This window comes from Phyllobates terribilis, unplaced genomic scaffold, assembly GCF_046119375.1.
Source record: "Phyllobates terribilis strain yellow unplaced genomic scaffold, ASM4611937v1 Scaffold_4__5_contigs__length_816908805, whole genome shotgun sequence".
Classification (NCBI taxonomy): domain Eukaryota; kingdom Metazoa; phylum Chordata; class Amphibia; order Anura; family Dendrobatidae; genus Phyllobates; species Phyllobates terribilis.
In genome coordinates, this window is record NW_027362764.1 from 342,406,836 (window position 1) to 342,422,721 (window position 15,886).

Consider the following 15,886-nt stretch of genomic DNA (forward strand, 5'->3'; position numbering starts at 1 on the left):
TTGCCAGTCAGTATATTAATGTGCAAAATTGATCACCAGGGACAGCCTAAGTGTATATTTGATCTTTACTTGATATATTACAATCATGTGTTTTTCTGGGATGGATTTTGGAGTAGGTGGGCTTTCCATTAGTGGGTAATTCCACTATATTAACTTTTACTTGTGTTTTCATGAATTGGATTGTGACATTGTTTGTATGTATTTATAAAAAATATAATTCATTGTAATTTATTGAAGTATTGTCTGGATTGGGTGATCACTGCACAAGAGCATACCCCTTTTCTTCTTGCCGATGTTTATATATATTTGGTATGCTGCATGTTGATCCCATAGTGATTAGATGGTGCCCTCCATAACTTTGAGTTTGTGACATGGACAGATTTTTCACACTTCTTCAATTGAGTTCACTCTCAACTTTTCAGACGTCTGCAGACGGAGTCTCTTATCTTTTCTGTACTACAAGATGTTTTGCTGACAATTGGCCAAATACACAAGTCCTTCTGCAGCCTTATCTCAAATGAAATAACATACAAACCTTAGCTTTTTTTTTTCTTTTTTCAAATGCTTCCTCAGGGCTGGCTGCAGACAGCCATTGGCACATGAGAGCCAGCCCTCGTGGTTTTAATGTTATTAAAAAAAATAAAAAAATTTGAGGGCTGGCTGGTGACAGCCATGGGCACACGATAGCCAGCCTTCATGGTTGCATTTCTTATAAATAAAAATATAAACCTTTAGGGCTGGCTGGCGAGAGCCGTGTGCACGCGGATAGCCAGCCTTCATGGGGGTGTTATATTTATATCCCACCAAGGACAACATCTGAAACGAGTTTGTATGTTCTCCCCGTGTTTGCATGGGTTTCCTAAAAGTTCTCCGGTTTCCTCCCACACTCCAAAGACACACTGATAGGGAATCTAGATTGTGAGCCCCAATGGGGACAGCGACAATAATGTATGTAAAGCGCTGTGGAATATGTAAGCGCTATATAAAAATAAAAATAAGATGATGATAAAAAATATAAACCTTGAGGGCCGGCTGGAGACAGCCGTGGGCACACGATAGCCAGCCCTCATGCTCTTTACAGAGCCATAGCTCCCCTCCACAGGGCCAAATGCACTTTCCACATGGCCACAATCCCCTCCAGCTCTCTCCACAGAGTCACTGGGCCCGTCTGCTGGGCACAAGCCCCTTCATCAAGGCCAAGGGGCCAGTCTACAGGGCCACTGGCCTTTAAATAGGGCCACAACCCCCTCTGGCTCTCTCAACAGGGCCACAGGCTCCTTCTGCAGGGCAACAGCCCCCTCCACAAGGCCAAAGGCCCTTTGCAAAGGGCTATAGGTCCATTCCACAGGGCCATAGTCATTTCCATAGGGCCATAACCCCCCTCAAGCTCTCTCCACAGAACCACAGGCTCCTTCTACAGGTTTACAGGCATTTACACAGGGCCACAACCGCCTTCACCTCTCTCCACAGGGCCCTTTCACTGTGTCATAGGCCTTTCCATAAGGCCACAACCCCCTCTGTCTCTCTTAAAAAGGACAGAGGCTCCCTTTACAAGGCAACAGCCCCCTCCAAAAGGCCAAAGGCCTTTTTCAAGGGGTCATAGGTCCCCTCCGCAGGGCCATAGGCATTTCCCCAAGGCAATAACCCCCTCCAGCTCTCTCCAGAGGACCACAGGCTCCTTCTACAAGGCTACAACCCCTTTCAGCTCTTTCATCAGGGCCACAGCCTCCTCCACCCCCCTTTAATCAGTTAAAAGGGCTCATTTGCGTGACCACAACACCTTCAACTCTCTCCACAGGACCACAGGCTCCTACCCGGCCACAGGCCTTTCCACAGTGCTACAAGTCCCTCCAGCTCTCTCCACAGGCAATCATGTTGCATGTTGTTTACCGCAAAAGGACTTCATAGGCCCAAATCTTACTTTAGACCCTTCCACAGGCCCCTCCAGCCCGCTCCACATGGCCTTTTCCGCAGGCCACAACTCCCTCCAGCTCTCTTTACATCGCCACATGCCCCTCTGCGGGGCCACAGACCCCTATACAGGGTCACAGGCCACAGGGCCACAATCCCCTCCAACTCTTCTCCACAGGACAACAAGCTCTCTTTACCGGGCCATAGCTCCCCTCCACAGGGCCAAATGCACTTTCTGCATGGCCACAGCCCCCTTTAGCTCTCTCCACAGAGACACAAGGCCCGTCTGCAGGGCACAAGCCCCCTCTTCAAGGCCAAAAGGCTTTTCTACATGGCCATAGTCATTTCCATAGGGCACGAGCCCCTCCAGCTCTCTCCACAGGGCAACGGACCCCTATACAGGGTCACAGGCCTTTCCACAGGGCCACAAGCCCCTCCAGCTCTCTCCACAGGCAATCATGTTGCATGTTGTTTACTGCAAAGGACTTCATAGGCCCAAATCTTACTCCAGAGCCTTCCACAGGCCTCTCCAGCCGGCTCCACATGGCCTTTTCCTCAGGCCACAACTCCCTCCAGCTCTCTTTACATCGCCACATGCCCCTCTGCGGGGCCACAGACCCCTATACAGGGTCACAGGCCTTTCCACAGGGCCTCAACCCCTTCAGCTGTCTCCACAGGACTACAGGCTTTTCCACAGCCCACAACTCTTTCCAGCTCTCACCACAGGGCCACAGCCCCTTCCACAAGGCTAAAGTGTCTATCCATAGGGCCACAGACCTTTCCACAGGGCCACAACACCCTCCAGCTCTCTCCACAGGACAAGAAGCTCTCTTTACAGGGCCATAGCTCACCTCCACAGGGCCAAATGCACTTTCCACACGGCCACAACTCCCAACAGCTCTCTCCACAGAGTCACAGGGCCCGTCTGCAGGGCACAAGCGCCCTCTTCAAGGCCAAAAGGCCTTTCTACATGGCTATAGTCATTTCCATAGGGCACGAGCCCCTCCAGCTCTCTCCACAGGGAAACGGACCCCTATACAGGGTCACAGGCCTTTCCACAGGGCCACAACACCTTCAGCTCTCTCCACAGAACCACAGGCTCCTACTGGGCCACAGGCCTTTCCACAGTGCCACAAGCCCCTCCAGCTCTCTCCACAGGCAATCATGTTGCATGTTGTTTACTGCAAAGGACTTCATAGGCTCAAATCTTACTCCAGAGCCTTCCACAGGCCTCCAGCCGGCTTCACATGGCCTTTTCCTCAGGCCACAACTCCCTCCAGCTCTCTTTACATCGCCACATGCCCCTCTACGGGGCCACAGACCCCTATACAGAGTCACAGGCCTTTCCACAGGGCCTCAACCCCTTCAGCTGTCTCCACAGGACCACAGGCTTTTCCACAGCCCACAACTCCTTCCAGCTCTCACCACAGGGCCACAGCCCTTTCCACAAGGCTAAAGGGCCTATCCATAGGGTCACAGACCTTTCCACAGGGCTACAACACCCTCCAGCTCTCTCCACAGGAGAAGAAGCTCTCTTTACAGGGCCATAGCTCACCTCCACAGGGCCAAATGCACTTTCCACACGGCCACAACTCCCAACAGCTCTCTCCACAGAGTCACAGGGCCCGTCTGCAGGGCACAAGCCCCCTCTTCAAGGCCAAAAGGCCTTTCTACATGGCCATAGTCATTTCCATAGGGCACGAGCCCCTCCAGCTCTCTCCACAGGGCAACAGACCCCTATACAGGATCACAGGCCTTTCCACAGGGCCACAACACCTTCAGCTCTCTCCACAGGACCACAGGCTCCTACTGGGCCACAGGTCTTTCCACAGTGCCACAAGCCCCTCCAGCTCTCTCCGCAGGCAATCATGTTGCATGTTGTTTACTGCAAAGGACTTCATAGGCTCAAATCTTACTCCAGAGCCTTCCACAGGCCTCTCCAGCCCGCTCCACATGGCCTTTTCCTCAGGCCACAACTCCCTCCAGCTCTCTTTACATCGCCACATGCCCCTCTGCGGGGCCACAGACCCCTATACAGGGTCACAGGCCTTTCCACAGGGCCTCAACCCCTTCAGCTGTCTCCACAGGACCACAGGCTTTTCCACAGCCCACAACTCCTTCCAGCTCTCACCACAGGGCCACAGCCCTTTCCACAAGGCTTAAGGGCCTATCCATGGAGCCACAGACCTTTCCACAGTGCCACAACACCTTCCAGCTCTCTCCACAGGACAAGAAGCTCTCTTTACCGGGCCATAGCTCACCTCCACAAGGCCAAATGCACTTTCCACACGGTCACAACTCCCAACAGCTCTCTCCACAGAGTCACAGGGCATGTCTGCAGGGCACAAGCCCCCTCTTCAAGGCCAAAAGGCCTTTCTACATGGCCATAGTCATTTCCATAGGGCACGAGCCCCTCCAGCTCTCTCCACAGGGCAACGGACCCCTATACAGGGTCACAGGCCTTTCCACAGGGCCACAACACCTTCAGCTCTCTCCACAGGACCACAGGATCCTACTGGGCCACAGGCCTTTCCACAGTGCCACAAGCCCCTCCAGCTCTCTCCACAGGCAATCATGTTGCATGTTGTTTACTGAAAAGGACTTCATAGGCCCAAATCTTACTCCAGAGCCTTCCACAGGCCTCTCCAGCCCGCTCCACATGGCCTTTACCTCAGGCCACAACTCCCTCCAGCTCTCTTTACATCGCCACATGCCCCTCTGCGGGGCCACAGACCCCTATACAGGGTCACAGGCCTTTCCACAGGGCCTCAACCCCTTCAGCTGTCTCCACAGGACCACAGGCTTTTCCACAGTCCACAACTCCTTCCAGCTCTCACCACAGGGCCACAGCCCCTTCCACAAGGCTAAAGGGCCTATCCATAGGGCCACAGACCTTTCCACAGGGCCACAACACCCTCCAGCTCTCTCCACAGGACAAGAAGCTCTCTTTACAGGGCCATAGCTCACCTCCACAGGGCCAAATGCACTTTCCACACGGCCACAACTCCCAACAGCTCTCTCCACAGAGTCACAGGGCCCGTCTGCAGGGAACAAGCCCCCTCTTTAAGGCCAAAAGGCCTTTCTACATGGCCATAGTCATTTCCATAGGGCACGAGCCCCTCCAGCTCTCTCCACAGGGCAATGGACCACTATACAGGGTCAGAGGCCTTTCCACAGGGCCACAACACCTTCAGCTCTCTCCACAGGACCACAGACTCCTACTGGGCCACTGGCCTTTCCACAGTGCCACAAGCCCCTCCAGCTCTCTCCACAGGCAATCATGTTGCATGTTGTTTACTGTAAAGGACTTCATAGGCCCAAATCTTACTCCAGAGCCTTCCACAGGCCTCTCCAGCCCGCTCCACATGGCCTTTTCCTCAGGCCACAACTCCCTCCAGCTCTCTTTACATCGCCACATGCCCCTCTGCGGGGCCACAGACCCCTATACAGGGTCACAGGCCTTTCCACAAGGCCTCAACCCCTTCAGCTGTCTTCACAGGACCACAGGCTTCTCCACAGCCCACAACTCCTTCCAGCTCTCACCACAGGGCCACAGCCCCTTCCACAAGGCTAAAGGGCCTATCCATAGGGCCACAGACCTTTCCACAGGGCCACAAAACCCTCCAGCTCTCTCCACAGGACAAGAAGCTCTCTTTACATTGCCATAGCTCACCTCCACAAGGCCAAATGCACTTTCCACACGGCCACAACTCCCAACAGCTCTCTCCACAGAGTCACAGGGCACGTCTGCAGGGCACAAGCCCCCTCTTCAAGGCCAAAAGGCCTTTCTACATGGCCATAGTCATTTCCATAGGGCACAAGCCCCTCCAGCTCTCTCCACAGGGCAACGGACCCCTATACAGGGTCACAGGCCTTTCCACAGGGCCTCAACCCCTTCAGCTGTCTCCACGGGACCACAGGCTTTTCCACAGCCCACAACTCCTTCCAGCTCTCACCACAGGGCCACAGCCCTTTCCACAAGGCTAAAGGGCATATCCATAGGGCCACAGGCCTTTCCACAGTGCCACAAGCCCCTCCAGCTCTCTCCACAGACAATCATGTTGCATGTTGTTTACTGCAAAGGACTTCATAGGCCCAAATCTTACTCCAGAGCCTTCCACAGGCCTCTCCAGCCCGCTCCACATGGCCTTTTCCTCAGGCCACAACTCCCTCCAGCTCTCTTTACATCGCCACATGCGCCGCTGCGGGGCCACAGACCCCTATACAGGGTCACAGGCCTTTCCACAGGGCCTCAACCCCTTCAGCTCTCTCCACAGCACCATTGCCTACTTCTGCCGGGCCACAAGCCTTTCCACAGAGCCACAATCCCCTCCAACTCTTCTCCACAGGACAACAAGCTCTCTTTACAGGGCCATAGCTCCCGTCCACAGGGCCAAATGCACTTTCTGCACGGCCACAGCCCCCTTTAGCTCTCTCCACAGAGACACAAGGCCCGTATGCAGGGCACAAGCCCCCTCTTCAAGGCCAAAAGGCCTTTCTACATGGCCATAGTCATTTCCATAGGGCACGAGCACCTCCAGCTCTCTCCACAGGGCAACGGACCCCTATACAGGGTCACAGGCCTTTCCACAGGGCCACAACACCTTCAGCTCTCTCCACTGGACCACAGGCTCCTACCCGGCCACACGCCTTTCCACAGTGCTACAAGTCCCTCCAGCTCTCTCCACAGGCAATCATGTTGCATGTTGTTTGCCGCAAAAAGACTTCATAGGCCCAAATCTTACTTCAGACCCTTCCACAGGCCCCACCAGCCCGCTCTACATGGCCTTTTCCGCAGGCCACAACTCCCTCCTGCTCTCTTTACATCGCTACATGCCCCTCTGTGGGGCCACAGACCCCAATACAGGGTCACAGGCCTTTCCACAGGGCCTCAACCCCTTCAGCTCTCTCCATAGTACCACTGGCTCATTCTGCCGAGCCACAAGCATTTCCACAGGGCCACAATCCCCTCAAACTCTTCTCCACAGGACAACAAGCTAACTTTACAGGGCCATAGCTCCCTTCCTCATAGCCAGCCCTCATGGTGTTTGTGTTATTAAAGAAAAAAAAAAAATTGAGGGCTGGCTAGAGGCAGCCGTGGACACATGATAGCCAGCCCTCATGGTGTTTGTGTTATTTAAGAAAAAAAAAAATTTGAGGGCTGGCTAGAGGCAGCCGTGGACACATGATAGCCAGCCCTCATGGTGTTTGTGTTATTAAAGAAAAAATAATAATTTTAGGGCTGGCTAGAGGCAGCCGTGGACACATGATAGCCAGCCCTCATGGTGTTTGTGTCATAAAAGAAAAAATAATAATTTGAGGGCTGGCTAGAGGCAGCCGTGGACACACGATAGCCAGCCCTCATGGTGTTTGTGTTATTAATGAAAAAAAAATTGGGGGGCTGGCTAGAGGCAGCCGTGGACACACCATAGCAAGCCCTCATGGTGTTTGTGTTATTAAAGAAAAAAAAAATTTAAGGGCTGGCTAGAGGCAGCCGTGGACACACCATAGCAAGCCCTCATGGTGTTTGTGTTATTAAAGAAAAAAAATAAATTGGGGGGCTGGCTAGAGGCAGCCGTGAACACACGATAGCCAGCCCTCATGGTGTTTGTGTTATTAAAGAAAAAAAAAAATTGGGGGGCTGGCTAGAGGCAGCCGTGGACACACGATAGCCAGCCCTCATGGTGTTTGTGTTATTAAAGAAAAAAAAAATTGGGGGTCTGGCTAGAGGCAGCCGTGAACACACGATAGCCAGCCCTCATGGTGTTTGTGTTATTAAAGAAAAAAAAAATTGGGGGGCTGGCTAGAGGCAACCGTGGACACACGATAGCCAGCCCTCATGGTGTTTGTGTTATTAAAGAAAAAAAAAATTGGGGGCTGGCTAGAGGCAGCCGTGAACACACGATAGACAGCCCTCATGGTGTTTGTGTTATTAAAGAAAAAAAAATTGGGGGGCTGGCTAGAGGCAGCCGTGGACACACGATAGCCAGCCCTCATGGTGTTTGTGTTATTAAAGAAAAAAAAAAATTGGGGGGCTGGCTAGAGGCAGCCATGGACACACGATAGCCAGCCCTCATGCTGTTTGTGTTATTAAAGAAAAAAAAAAATTGGGGGGCTTGCTAGAGGCAGCCGTGGACACACGATAGCCAGCCCTCATGCTGTTTGTGTTATTAAAGAAAAAAAAAATTGGGGGGCTGGCTAGAGGCAGCCGTGGACACATGATAGCCAGCCCTCATGGTGTTTGTGTTATTAAAGAAAAAAAAAATTTGAGGGCTGGCTAGAGGCAGCCGTGGACACACGATAGCCAGCCCTCATGGTGTTTGTGTTATTAAAGAAAAAAAAATTGGGGGGCTGGCTAGAGGCAGCCGTGAACACACGATAGCCAGCCCTCATGGTGTTTGTGTTATTAAAGAAAAAAAAATTGGGGGGCTGGCTAGAGGCAGCCGTGGACACACGATAGCCAGCCCTCATGCTGTTTGTGTTATTAAAGAAAAAAAAAAATTGGGGGGCTGGCTAGAGGCAGCCGTGAACACAATGCTTCATTTCTGCATCGTGGTTACATAGCCTTAGTGTTATTAAAGCAAAAAAAATTTGAGAGTTGGCTATAGACATTATATGCCCAATATGAGGGCTGGCTGCAGGTAATCCAGGACAACCAGAAGCAAGCTCTCATGCTTGCTTGCACATTAGAAAGAGAAACATCGCCATCTGGTGTTTTTACAATCCTACAATAAAAAATTAAAAAGTTGGACAACATTGCCACCCGGTGGAGTTTCCTCAGAACACACAATGTCAAGAAAAAAGTCAATGAGGGCTGGCTATTGGTCAATCAGGTAAGTGATTTAGCCAGCTCTAATGTTACATTTTTTTTGCATTTTTATTGCGTAGACCCCCTTAGGAGCGATATTTCAGGCCGCAGAGCGTGCAGTTTCGAGCAGAAATTTTGCCTTAACCCTGAAAAAAATTTAGCGCATCCCACCGCGTGCGTAAGCGTCCCAAATGCCAAAAAACAAATTTCCCCCATCAGTCCCTATATATTACTATAGTACAGAAGGTCATACTACCATATTGACTCTTTAATCCAGTTCCAATGTATCAAGGTCAAGCCTGTTGCACAAATGCAACAAATGTTGCATTCCGGCAACAAAAGTCGGCCATCTTGTGTCCCGTTTGCAACAAAAGGTCAACTTTTGTTGCCTTTCGGCAACATTTCAGGTCAAGCCTGTTGCAAATGGGACACGAAGCCTCTGATTTTGACCAAAGGTGCACCTCATGGGGCTCCACGTGCATACCGCATGTCATGGGGCCCCACGTGCATGACGCATGTTATGGGTGCCCCAAATGCATGCCGCATGTCATGGGGGCCAAAAATGAATGCCACATGTCATGGGGGCCACACGTGCATGACACATGTCATGGGGGCTCCACGTGCATGCCACATTTCATTGGGGGCCCAAATGCATGCTGCATGTCAGAGGCCACAAATGCATGCTGCATGTCATGGGGCCCCACATGCATGCCCCATGTCTTGGGGGCCTCAAATGCATGCTGCACGTGATGGGGGACCCAAATGCATGGCACATGTCATGGTAGCCGACACGCATGTCATGGGGGCCCCAAATGCGTGCCGCATATCATGGGGGCCCCAAATGCATGCCGCATGTCATAGGGGCCCCACATGCATGGCGCATGTCATGGGGGCCCCACATTTATACCGCATGTCATGGAGGCCCCAAATGCATGCCGCATGTAATGGGAGCCCCCATGCATGCCACATGTCATGGGGGCCCCAAATGAATGTCGCATGTCAAGGGGGCCCCACGTGCATGCCGCATGTCATGGGGGCCCCAAATGCATGCCGCATGTACTGGGGGGGGGGCCCACGTGCATACTGCATGTCATGGGGCCCCAAATGCATGCCGCATGTCATGGGGGCCCCAAATGCATGCCGCATGTCATGGGGCCCCCAAATGCATGCAGTATGTCTTGGGGCCCACAAATGCATGCCGCATGTCATAGGGGTCCCACATGCATGGCGCATTTCATGGGGGTCCCACATGCATGCGCATGTCATGGGGGCCCCACGTGCATGTCGCATGTCATGGGGCCCCCCAAATGCATGCAGCATGTCTTGGCGCCCTCAAATGCATGCCGCATGTCATAGGGGTCCCACATGCATGCCGCATGGCATGGGGGCCCCAAGTGCGTGCCCCATATCATGGGGGCCCCAAATGCATGCAGCATGTCATGGGGGCCCAACGTGCATGCCGCATGTATTGGGGGCCCCAAATGCATGCCGCATGTCATGGGGGAACCACCTGCATGCCGCATGTCATGGGGGAACCACCTGCATGCCGCATGTAATGGGGGATTCAAATGCATGCCGCATGTCATGGGGGTCCCACATGCATGCTGCATGTTATGGGGGCCCCAAATGCATGCCGCATATCATGGGGGCCCCGCAGGCATTCCGCATGTCATGGGGGCCTCACGTGCATGCCGCATGTCATGGGGGCCTCACGTGCATGCCGCATGTATTGGGGGCCCCAACTGCATGCCGCATGTCTCAGGTTCCCCAAATGCATGCAGCATGTTATGCAGGCCCCAAATGCATGCCGCATGTCATGGGGGCCCAAATGCATGACGCATGTCATGGGGGCTCCACGTGCATGCCGCATGTAATGGGGCTCCCAAATTCATGTCGCATGTCATAGGGGCCCCACGTGCATTCCGCATGACATGGGGGCCCCAAATGCATGCCGCATGTCATGGGGGCCCCACGTGCATGCCGCTTGTAATGGGGGATTCAAATGCATGCCGCATGTCATGGGGGTCCCACATGCATGCCACATGTCATTGGGGCCCCGCAGGCATTCCGCATGTCATGGGGGACTCACGTGCATTCCGCATGTCATGTGGGCCCCACGTGCATGCTGCATGTCATTGTGGCCCCACGTGCATGCCGCATGTCACGGGGGCCCCGCAGGCATTCCACATGTCATGGGGGCCCCAAATAAATGCCGCATTTCATGGGGGCCCCACATGCATGCCGCATGTCACGGGGTCCCCGCAGGCATTCCACATGTCATGGGGGCCCCAAATAAATGGCGCATTTCATGGGGACCCCATGTGCATGCCACATGTCTTGGGGCCCACAAATGCATGCCGCATGTTATAGGTGCCCCACATGCATGGCGCATTTCATGGGGGCCCTACATGCATGCCGCATGTCATGGGGCCCCCAAATGCATACCTCAAGTCATGGGGGCCCCAAATGCATGCAGCATGTCAAAGGGGCCCCACATGCATGGTGCATGTCATGGGGGCCCCACATGCATGCCGCATATATTGGGGGCCTCAAATGCATGCCGCATGTCATGAGGGCCCCGCATGCATGCCGCATGTCATTGGGGGCCCCGCAGGCATTCCGCATGTCATGGGGGCCTCACGTGCATTCCGCATGTCATGGGGGTCCCACGTGCATGCTGCATGTCATTGGGGCCCCACGTGCTTGCCGCATGTCATGGGGGCCCCACGTGCATGCCTCATGTTACGGGGGCCACGAATGCATGCCGCATGTCATAGGGGCCCCACATGCATGGAGGATGTCATGGGGGCCCCAAATGCATGCCGCATGTCATGGGAGCCCCACATGCATGCCACATGTCATGGGGGCCCCAAATGAATGTCGCATGTCAAGGGGGACCCACGTGCATGACGCATGTCATGGGGGCCCCACATGCATGCCGCATGTCATGGGGGCCCAAATGCTTGCCTCTTGTCATGAGGGCCATAAATGCATGCCGCATGTCATGGGAGCCCCACATGCATGCCACATGTCATGGAGGCCCCCATGACATGCGGCAAGCATTTGGGCCCCAAATGCATGCCGCATGTCATGGGGGCCCAAATGCATGACGCATGTCATGGGGGCTCCACGTGCATGCCGCATGTAATGTGGCTCCCAAATTCATGTCGCATGTCATAGGGGCCCCACGTGCATTCCGCATGTCATGGGGGGCCCAAATGCATGCCGCATGTCATGGGGGCCCCACGTGCATGCCGCATGTAATGGGGGAGTCAAATGCATGCCGCATGTCATGGGGGTCCCACATGCATGCCACATGTCATTGGGGCCCCGCAGGCATTCCGCATGTCATGGGGGCCCCAAATGCATGCCTCAAGTCATGGGGTCCCAAATGCATGCAGCATGTCATAGGGGCCCCACATGCATGGTGCATGTCATGGGGGCCCCACATGCATGCCTCAAGTCATGGGGGCCCCAAATGCATGCCACATACCATGGGGGCCCCACATGCATGCCGCATATATTGGGGGCCTCAAATGCATGCCGCATGTCATGAGGGCCCGCATGCATGCCGCATGTCATTGGGGCCCCGCAGGCATTCCGCATGTCATGGGGGCCTCACGTGCATGCCGCATGTCATTGGGGCCCCGCAGGCATTCCGCATGTCATGGGGGCCTCACGTGCATTCCGCATGTCATGGGGGTCCCACGTGCATGCTGCATGTCATTGGGGCCCCACGTGCTTGCCGCATGTCATGGGGGCCCCACGTGCATGCCTCATGTTACGGGGGCCACAAATGCATGCCGCATGTCATAGGGGCCCCACATGCATGGAGCATGTCATGGGGGCCCCAAATGCATGCGGCATGTCATAGGGGCCCCACATGCATACCACATGTCATGGGGGCCCCAAATGCATGCCGCATGTCATGGGAGCCCCACATGCATGCCACATGTCATGGGGGCCCCAAATGAATGTCGCATGTCAAGGGGGCCCCACGTGCATGACGCATTTCATGGGGACCCACATGCTTGCCGCATGTCATGAGGGCCATAAATGCATGCCGCATGTCATGGAGGCCCCCATGACATGCGGCAAGCATTTGGGCCCCACATGCATGCCGCATGTCATGGGGACCCCAAATGCATTCCGCATGTCATGGGGGCCCCACGTGCATGGCGCATTTCATGAGGGCCCAAATGCATGCCGCATGTCATGAGGCCATAAATGCATGTCGCATGTCATGGGTGCCCAAAGTGCATGCCTCATGTCACGGGGGCCCCGCAGGCATTCCACATGTCATGGGGGCCCCAAATATATGCCGCATTTCATGGGGGCCCCACGTGCATGCCGCATGTCACGGGGGCCCCGCAGGCATTACACATGTCATGGGGGCCCCAAATAAATGCCGCATTTCATGGGGGCCCCATGTGCATGCCACATGTCTTGGGGCCCACAAATGCATGCCGCATGTCATAGGGGCCCCACATGCATGGCGCATTTCATGGGGGCCCTACATGCATGCCGCATGTCATGGGGGCCCCAAATGCATGCCTCAAGTCATGGGGGCCCCAAATGCACGCAGCATGTCATAGGGGCCCCACATGCATGGTGCATGTCATGGGGGCCCCACATGCATGCCTCAAGTCATGGGGGCCCCAAATGCATGCCACATATCATGGGGGCCCCACATGCATGCCGCATATATTGGGGGCCTCAATTGCATGCCGCATGTCATGAGGGCCCCGCATGCATGCCGCATGTCATTGGGGCCCCGTAGGCATATCGCATGTCATGGGGGCCTCACGTGCATTCCGCATGTCATGGGGGTCCCACGTGCATGCTTCATGTCATGGGGGCCCCACGTGCTTTCCGCTTGTCATGGGGGCCCCACGTGCATGCCTCATGTTACGGGGGCCACGAATGCATGCCGCATGTCATAGGGGCCCCACGTGCATACCACATGTCATGGGGGCCCCAAATGCATGCCGCATGTCATGGGGGCCCCACATGCATGCCACATGTCATGGGGTCCCAAATGAATGTCGCATGTCAAGGGGGCCCCACGTGCATGACGCATGTCATGGGGACCCACATGCATGCCGCATGTCATGGAGGCCCCCATGACATGCGGCATGCATTTGGGGGCCCCACATGCATGCCGCATGTCATGGGGGCCCAAATGCTTGCCGCATGTCATGGGGTCCCCAAATGCATGCCGCATGTCATTGGGCCCCCCAAATGCATGCAGCATGTCTTGGGGTACACGAATGCATGTCGCATATCATAGGGGTCCCACATGCATGGCGCTTTTCATGGGGGTCCCACATGCATGTGCATGTCATGGGGGACCCAAATGCGTGCCGCATATCATGGGGGCCCCAAATGCATGCCGCATGTCATAGGGGCCCCACATGCATGGCGCATGTCATGGGGGCCCCACATTCATACCGCATGTCATGGAGGCTCCAAATGCATGCCGCATGTAATGGGAGCCCCCATGCATGCCACATGTCATGGGGGCCCCAAATGAACGTCGCATGTCAAGGGGGCCCCACATGCATGCCGCATGTCATGGGGGCCCCAAATGCATGCCGCATGTACAGGGGGCCCCACATGCATGCCGCATGCCATGGGGACCCCAAATGCATGCCGCATGTCATGGGGGCCCCACATGCATGCTGCATGTCATGGGGCCCAAAAGATTGCCGCATGTCATGGGAGCCATAAATGCATGCCGCATGTCATGGGAGCCCCACATGAATGTCGCATGTCAAGGGGCCCAACGTGCATGCCGCATGTATTGGGGGCCCCAAATTCATGCAGCATGTCATAGGGGCCCCACATGCATGGCACATTTCATGGGGGCCCCAATTGCATTCAGCATGTAATGGGGGATCCAAATGCATGCTGCACGTCATGGGGGCCCCACGTGCATGACGCATGTCATGGGGGCCCCGCAGGCATTCCACATGTCATGGGGGCCCCAAATAAATGCCGCATTTCATGGGGGCCCCACGTGCATGCCGCATGTCATGGGGCCCCCCAAATGGATGCCGCATGTCATAGGGGCCCCAAATGCATGCCGCATCTCTTGGGGCCCACAAATGCATGCCGCATGTCATAGGGGCCCCACATGCATGGCACATTTCATGGGGGCCCCAAATGCATGCCTCAAGTCATGGGGGCCCCAAATGCATGCCGCATATCATGGGGGTCCCACATGCATGCCGCATCTCTTGGGGCCCACAAATGCATGCCGCATGTCATAGGGCCCCCACATGCATGCCGCATGTCATGGGGGCCCCAAATGCATGCCGCATGTCACAGTGGCCCCAAATGCATGCTGCATGTCATGAGGGCCCCACTTGCATAACGCATGTCATAGGGGCCCCACGTACATGCCGCATGTCATGGGGGCCCCAAATGCATGCCGCATGTAATGGGGGCCCCACGTGCATGCCGCATGTCATGGGGGCCCCAAATGCATGCAGCATGTCATGGGGGCCCCACGTGCATGCCACATGTCTTGGGGGGCCCACATGCATGCCGCATGTCATGGGGGCCCCACTTGCATGCATCATGTAATTGGGGTCCCACATGCATGCAGCATGTCATGGGGGCTCCAAATGCATGCGGCATGTCATAGGGGCCCCACGTGCATACCACATGTCATGGGGCCCCCACATGCATGCCGCATGTCATGGGGGTCCCACGTGCATGCTGCATGTCATTGGGGCCCCACGTGCTTGCCGCATGTCATGGGGGCCCCACGTGCATGCCTCATGTCACGAGGGCCACAAATGTATGCCGCATGTCATGGGGGCCCCGCATGCATGATGCATGTCATGGGGGCCCCACATGAATGCCGCATGTCATGGGGCCCCACATGAATGCCGCATGTCATGGGGACCCCAAACGTATGCCGCATGTCATGGGGGCCCCATGTGCATGCCGCATGTCATGGGTGCCCCAAATGCATGCCGCATGTCATGGGGGCTCCACGTGCATGCCGCATTTCATGGGGGACCCAAATGCATGCCGCATGTCATGGGGGCCCCAATTGCATGCCTCATGTCATGGGGGGCCCAAATGCATGCCGCATATCATGGGGCCCCCCAAATGCATGCAGCATGTCTTGGGGCCCACAAATGCATGCCGCATGTC